Source organism: Bombus affinis, chromosome 11, assembly GCF_024516045.1.
Source record: "Bombus affinis isolate iyBomAffi1 chromosome 11, iyBomAffi1.2, whole genome shotgun sequence".
Lineage (NCBI taxonomy): Eukaryota > Metazoa > Arthropoda > Insecta > Hymenoptera > Apidae > Bombus > Bombus affinis.
In genome coordinates, this window is record NC_066354.1 from 5,789,558 (window position 1) to 5,797,123 (window position 7,566).

The 7,566-nt window shown below is 35.9% G+C and overlaps 1 long non-coding RNA gene across 1 annotated transcript; it reads left to right on the top strand.

Moving 5' to 3' along the window:
• Positions 1-2,135: 2,135 nt before the first annotated feature.
• LOC126921807 (uncharacterized) lies at positions 2,136-4,657 on the top strand. Its single transcript, XR_007712563.1, has 3 exons — positions 2,136-3,668; positions 3,926-3,982; positions 4,368-4,657. It is a non-coding gene; the product is annotated as an uncharacterized LOC126921807 (long non-coding RNA).
• Positions 4,658-7,566: the final 2,909 nt, after the last annotated feature.

Here is a 7,566-nt window from a genome sequence, read left to right on the forward strand (position 1 = left end):
TTGTTAGTTCCTTCGTTAGCTTCATTTTCTTTCATTCGTTCCAAGTTAGATAAATGTGTCTTTGATACCGAATGCTGCCAATTCGGATGCCAATTATTGTACAATATTTGTACTGATCTATGTAATCGTTGTGTGGGAGATAGATGTTGCGTTATGTATATTTTGTTCTACGTTTGTAAAGATTCATGTAAGTGCTGCGTTGGAGATATGTGTTTCGCAATTAGGGTACGAAACAACTATTTCTTTACGCAGGCCCATGGTCAAGTAGAGTCAGTACTCAGCATTCTGCCAATAGGTTGAATGTCGAGATCAATGTGCAATGTTAAATAACCCATGGGCGGGTCTCTTGCGTAGTCACCTCCGCGTGGTGAGACCTGGTAATTGGCATCGTTTTCCAAAAAATTAATCCGTTGATTAATCTTTGGAAAACGATGCCAAGCTAAGAACTACGCACCAGTCCGGTTTGGATCTCCAAAACCGCCAAAAGAATTTTGGATGATCTAAACTGGACTGCAACGTGGGACATCGTGGGACACCGTTGGACAACGTTGGACACCGTTGGACGACGTTGGACACCGTTGGACGACGTTGGACACCGTTGGACACCGTTGGACACCGTTGGACACCGTTGGACAACGTTGGACACCGTTGGACACCGTTGGACACCGTTGGACACCGTGGGACAACGTGGAACACCGTTGCACACCGCGGGACACCGGGGGACGCCGTGGAATGCGTGCTTTTTAGCCTTAATTAATCGTAAGATAGATATCTATGTTAAGTACATTGTGAGCTCATTCTGTACAACGATACTTATCCATCTTGGAACGAAAAATTGTATCCGCGAATTGTCGGTTCGCGATCGCTCAGTTGTTTCAAACTGTCGCGTGACGTACTCGCTCGTGCGTATTCCGGGTACGTGCGGGTCAACGTGCACTGGACAACTCTTTGGATTCGTAAGGCGGCCCAAGCACACCTCAGTCTTGGTAACTGCTCGACGACTGCTCGACGTTCGCACCGGATCGCGGGAGTTGTCGCCGCGCCGCTGAAGCTTGCGAATCTGTTCGGGATTCAGTCGTGGATCTGCACTCCTGTCCGATTGGTACTACGGTACTCGGGCTGGGACCTGCAATTTCACGTCCTCCGTAATCCTGTTCGGGCCCGCGGGGGTGGGCCCCACTGTTCAGTTGAGGCCTATGCCTTCGTAATCCTGTTCAGCGGCCCCTCCCCGGATGCCACATGTTCAGTTGGAGTGTGTTAAGTTGCCGGCCTATGTGCTGGATCCACGGCTGGATCACCAGCGGATCACTGGCATCATCGGTCGGCGCCATCGACCGCGACTCGTATAAGTTTCGAACGGCGAAACAGGAATCGAGTTATGGTCAATACTTGGGCTTTCCGCTAATCCTTCGGGTTATCCGGCGCATGGGGGTACGTCGCGTAAGTTTGTTAGTTCCTTCGTTAGCTTCATTTTCTTTCATTCGTTCCAAGTTAGACAAATGTGTCTTTGATACCGAATGCTGCCAATTCGGATGCCAATTATTGTACAATATTTGTACTGATCTATGTAATCGTTGTGTGGGAGATAGATGTCGCGTTATGTATATTTTGTTCTACGTTTGTAAAGATTCATGTAAGTGCTGCGTTGGAGATATGTGTTTCGCAGTTAGGGTACGAAACAACTATTTCTTTACGCAGGCCCATGGTCAAGTAGAGTCAGTACTCAGCATTCTGCCAATAGGTTGAATGTCGAGATCAATGTGCAATGTTAAATAACCCATGGGCGGGTCTCTTGCGTAGTCACCTCCGCGTGGTGAGACCTGGTAATTGGCATCGTTTTCCAAAAAATTAATCCGTTGATTAATCTTTGGAAAACGATACCAAGCTAAGAACTACGCACCAGTCCAGTTTGGATCTCCAAAACCGCCAAAAGAATTTTGGATGATCTAGACTGGACTGCAACGTGGGACATCGTGGGACTCCGTTGGACAACGTTGGACACCGTTGGACGACGTTGGACACCGTTGGACGACGTTGGACGACGTTGGACACCGTTGGACAACGTTGGACACCGTTGGACAACGTTGGACACCGTTGGACACCGTTGGACAACGTTGGACACCGTTGGACACCGTTGGACACCGTTGAACACCGTAGGATACCGTGGGACACCGTGCGATATGTCTTGACTATGTCGAATCCATTCTGTGCCCATTCTGTACAATGATACTTATTTGACTTAGAATGAGATATAAAAATCTATTCTTCTTTTCCACTGAATCTTGAAGTCATTTTGTGCGCAGGAGTGCGTTGCGTGAGTCCATTCTTTCGATAGATCGCGAACGAACGAGTTCGCGCTGCGATTTCATTTCATTGTCTGTTTATTCGAGCTTCTTCCATTTTTAAAGAAAGATGACTTTTCGATATGTTCAAAAGTTCAGAGTCGCTAAAATAGAATGTTAAACAGATTGGTACAACGGTTTGGACTCGTATGTTCATTTTGCATGACACGAAATTGTATATGCAGTGTCAATATTTTCGCTTTCTTTCTCTCGTTACTAACCTCAATCAATTGGTGGCGTGCTTTCGGTGGCGTCGTTTCTTAATTAGGTTTTTGCTCGTTATTAATAAATTCTTGTAATTAATATGGTTTAATTAATACACGTTTATTTAACGATTCATTGAACATTAAGATAATGAAATTAAGTGGTTTTCTGAAACTTTCTATTTTAATTTCTATTCAGTCGTCTATTTACTAAATAATACTGTTACTATATTAACTTCTAATATTAGCTTCTTTTGTAAGCTTTCATAATAAAATTTAAGTTTTACTGTGATTATTTGGAATAATAAGATGAACGTAAAGACGATTAACTAAATTAGTAATAGTAACAGTTAGATCGAAATACCTCGAAACAAGGTTTCGCGCGCGTTTGTGCAGTATTCTTTAAGTATATTTAGTGGCGAACTTTTAAATTCTTGCAAATATTTTCCAATATTTATAACACGCGACTATAGTGTATTAGTGGAACGTATATTTCGTATTCTAATAACGAAAATTCGCAGTATATATTCAAATTGCGTACAGTATAATTCTTGCAAACGATTACATTGCATTCACGATATTCGTAAGCATTTGTTCGCTATCGAGAAATATCTCACAATTTTCAACTAAATAACCTTTTTCAAACTTATTCCAATTTCTTAATAACAATTTTTAAGTGTAAAAAAATAGCAGTATTTTCTAAATAAGTGTCCGATAGGAAAAAGAAGAAAATTGCCAAAACGATATTTAGCTTCTTTTCCACCCTCCCTATCCACCCCGTTATTAGAAAGCTTTATTTTCAGGGAATATTTGTGACCGCGCGCAATGCGGTTGTAGAGTCAGTGTTTGCTACGCAATAATTTCTTTTCAATATTTTAAAATCACGATACTTTTGATCAAATTCGATCGGATAATCACACGCGAAAGTAATAAACTTTTATCAATTAAATTTGTACACGATATTAGAGTTCTTGTTCGCCGATCATAATTTAAGCGGTCGCGATCATAATTTAACGCGGAAGTCTTTTATTTCTTTTTATATTTATTTTTTTGAATATTCGTTTTCGGTATTAGAGTCAGTGCCTCCCTCAAGAGGATAAAGCCTCTCCAGGAGCTCAAGAATGTAAATAGTTTTATATATTGTATTTCAATTTCTTCTATTTATTATATTTTGTTTGAAATATTGTTAATTATAAAATAAAAATGATTGATAATTTAGAAAGTTGTAAATGTCCTTTTTAATTGAAATAAAGTCTTAAAGTCTTAACATTAAAATACAATAAAACTGTCTGATACGTATAAAAAATCACTGAATTGCTAAAGTTCCATGTTTTTTATTATGTATTAACGACATTGATGATATTTTATGTTTTGTTATAGACATATCACAGTTTCAACTTCTTTATCTCTTTTGAGAATGCACCAAAAGCCAAAAATGTAAGTAACTTTACATATCGTACTTCAATTATGTCTATTCTGTATATTTTTCTTTAACCACTATCAATTAAGAAACACAATCCGATTGAAAATTTGGGAGGTTAGCATTTTCTGAGGTTATTCTTCTATTGAAATAAAATAAGCGTTAAAGTCTTAATACCGAATTATGAAAAAAATGATTAACATATTTAAAAAATCATTAGATTCTTAATTTTTATATTTTAAACTTTCATATTAGAGTTTTAGTTTTTATACTTATCAAAGTTTATTAGATTTTCAATCTTTATTATTACTAAAATTACTAAAATTAATAAACCTTCATTTTTCATTATCTCCAGCTTTTTAAATAACCAGCAATCATTCATCGTGTTTTGTTCTGTAACAGATTTTTCGCAACTTCCATTTCCACCATTGGACCTTATGTTTCTGCCTGATGTTAGTCTCCCTGATGATCTTTCCTAGGATAGCGCAGCATCCATGGTACGTCCTGTTTCTCCGCTTCGAACGGTGAGTCACATGCATTTTTGTTCCTCCGGTCACTCAATCATGTCGTAGGATGAAAGGTCCGAATCGGCACGGTGACCGGTTGTACTACGTGGAAATTTTTGCGAGCATAGTGACCGCGGGTATTTTTTATACCCGTGAGAAGTAACATTCTCTTTTCAAATTTATTAGTTTAGGACAGGTCTTCTTGCACAGCGCGATTATAATAATTAGTTTTTTAATAATTAGTTTAAACATATACACTTGAGAATATATTTGTGTTATTTATAAATATGCATGTTAATATTCCGTATGAATATTTGCAAATGGCAAATATCTACTGCCCAAACCCTCCGACTGCATACATCGGACATCGTTCATCGGCAACCTCCTAAATGTTTGCACTGCGATATGTCAGTCCTCCACTCGTGATTTTTCCTAACAGTGTTGCGATAAATTAATTAGTTGTATTATAGTTGCAAGATAACATCGCGGCTTTTTATTTTTATGGCGAGGAAATGATTACGGTTTGAATTAGAGTTGAGATAAAATGATAATCCCGTTTGCTTCAGAGTTGCAAATTATGATATCGCGATTATTTTTTGCAAATTTTATTATGAATTTTTAGAATTTCTTATAGAACTATACATATCAGAATTTATCCTGTTTTCTATTGTTTAAAATTAGATTATAAAAATGTTTGTTTTCAATTAATTTTATAGTATTGCAAGTTGCAATATCAGAGTATTTAAAGTAGCTTTTTCATATAGTAAATAGTAATTTTCATTAAATTCCCTATAAGAGTTAGCGTTGCGATATTGTTCCATCGCGAATTCTACTTATTTTAGAGTTGCGTTCACAAACTGCCCAAACCCTCCGACTGCATTCATCGGATCTCTCTCTCTCTCTCTCTCTCTCTCTGTCCACTGCTACGTGCATTATCGATATACGTAGACCAAGCTATGGTTTATTATATAATCTATGTAATCATGCGTGTAATAGTTCTGTGGCAGATAGATATCGTGTAGTGTATGCTTACTTTCAAACTGATAAAGATCTATGCAATCTGTATAATCGTTCTGTAGGAGATGGATGGTGCATAGTATGCACTTATTTTTAAGTTTTGGGTTAAGATAATTAATTTCAATTCTTAGCTTAAACAGCTAACAGCCAGTGGGATGCATGCGTTTTACAATTTATTTGTAGAGTATTGTGCACGTTGGATAGGTGTGTTTTAGCTTTGGCTAAATTTAAGATAAATATGTCTAAGCTAATTTTATTATGTGCGCCTTTTTATACAAAAATAGAGGATAAAGTGGGGTAAAATGGAACATCAAAATTTCTCTTAGATAAGAGCTACGAATGAGTTACTATTATGTGATATGAGACGGATCATGTCTCAGTTACATTTAAGTCTTAATTTTCATTTCTATCGCTAATTTTAAGCCTTACTTATAAGTCTTAATTTTTAAATTTTTCAGTTATATAAAATGAATAATTTCATAGATCTCAGTTTTAATTCAAACCAATACCGAATCGATAACGTGGCATGTGACACGAAAAGAACGAAGGCCGATGGCCCGCAAAATGTTTGGCACAAAAATGCATTTAGTCTTATCAGACTTATAGAATGAAGTTTTTAATTGTTCACGAAATAACTACATTTAAGCCTATTTCGAATCTATTTTTGTATGTATTTATTAAAAATGAAATTAATCCCTGGTAGAATGTTATAGTGCCATTTATTAAGCACCATATGTACAATTCTATTGTAACCATATTTTCCACTGAGTCGGTATCATTAAAAATTACTCGAAAATGGTAATAGGGGTTTTAACACTTACGATAGCGTTCTTTAATAGCGAATACGCGGTGTAAAGTATGATGCTTGTTTATATTTAATGAAGCTTATTACATGTACATATCAATTCCAAGTCTTTTGCATTATTTGCCAGTTTTTAAAATTGCATTGGACACGAGAAACACATAATAAAATTATTTTTATACTAGTAGATACCTCGTCGATGATACTATCCTAAGCCAGAAGATGAAATCAAGTATTATTAATAATTACAACTGCAATACGTATCGCCATTAATATTCCAATAATTTCACTTACAATTACAATTCTCATACCACGAAGTCGTGAAATATTCTACTTCTAAACTAGAAAATACTTAAACAATGGTAATATAATATCCAACATTTATTCGAATATTCATATTATATTTATTCATACATGAACTAATTTTAATCTCATTTTTGCAAATAATCATACCGAAAATACCCTGATTTTACAATTAATGATAATAAACATATACTGTGAATTTCAATCATACATGCATAAATTATCAACATTATATCATTTAAATCAACTATTTTTATATTATAATATTATGTCAAAATTATACACCCGAATTAATAATTCATGTATTATTATTAATATTCAAAAACGCGATATGCAAGAAGACCTAGCCTGAACTAATAAATAAAACATAGTCAAAATATTACCACTCATGGGTATAATAAATACCCGCGGTCACTGTGCTCATCAAAAATTCTACGTAATACAACGTGCTCGTGTCAGCTCGAACCTTTCATCCTGCGACATGATTGAATGACCGGAGGAACAAAAACGCATGCGACTCACAATAAGATGCGAAGTACGTTGTCATCGATGTTATTGTAACCCAAGAGAAGTCGTTAATGTTACACAGGAAAGCCTGGCATCGAATAGGAAACAGCAAACTACGAGGGAAGTGATGATTGGGAAAAGTACTATAACGAAACGTGAAATATTATCATTTGTTCTCAAAGATAGTATTACTTACATATCGTTCGTCTTTTTATTGATAAAAAGTATGATATTAAGAAGATATTATTTGTCCATTATACTTCCTATATTGCCAAATATTCATGAATATTCATGCATATATTCGTGTATAATAAAATCTACTTGAAAGAATGAATGAACCATTATCAGATTCACGAGTTGTGAATCGAGGTTACAACAAAAAAAAATTGTTGCACGCAGAAAAACTTAATTCCACGATATTAAAGTGAATTTAATTTTGCATTAATTGAATTATGCATTGAACAGA